This window comes from Papilio xuthus, unplaced genomic scaffold (assembly GCF_000836235.2).
Source record: "Papilio xuthus unplaced genomic scaffold, Pxut_1.1 DF827679.1, whole genome shotgun sequence".
NCBI lineage: Eukaryota > Metazoa > Arthropoda > Insecta > Lepidoptera > Papilionidae > Papilio > Papilio xuthus.
The window spans coordinates 5,607,775-5,608,010 of NW_013530970.1; positions in this window are offsets into that span (position 1 = coordinate 5,607,775).

Here is a 236-nt window from a genome sequence, read left to right on the forward strand (position 1 = left end):
GACCTCACCCCGGAACTGAAGAGGCCGCTGCTCGACGAATTCCGTATGTTTTACTGTTGATAACCAAATATGTGCTTTTGTTCCGGCATATTTTTGTTCAAGACCGGGTATAAAAATATGTGTAAAACTTTATAGAAATTCCATCGGACCTGAGCAAGTGTTGCCTGGCGTGCTTCAAGCGCATCACGCGGCGTCTGGACGCGCTGGGCGAGGGCCCCGCCCTGGGCGAGCCCTCG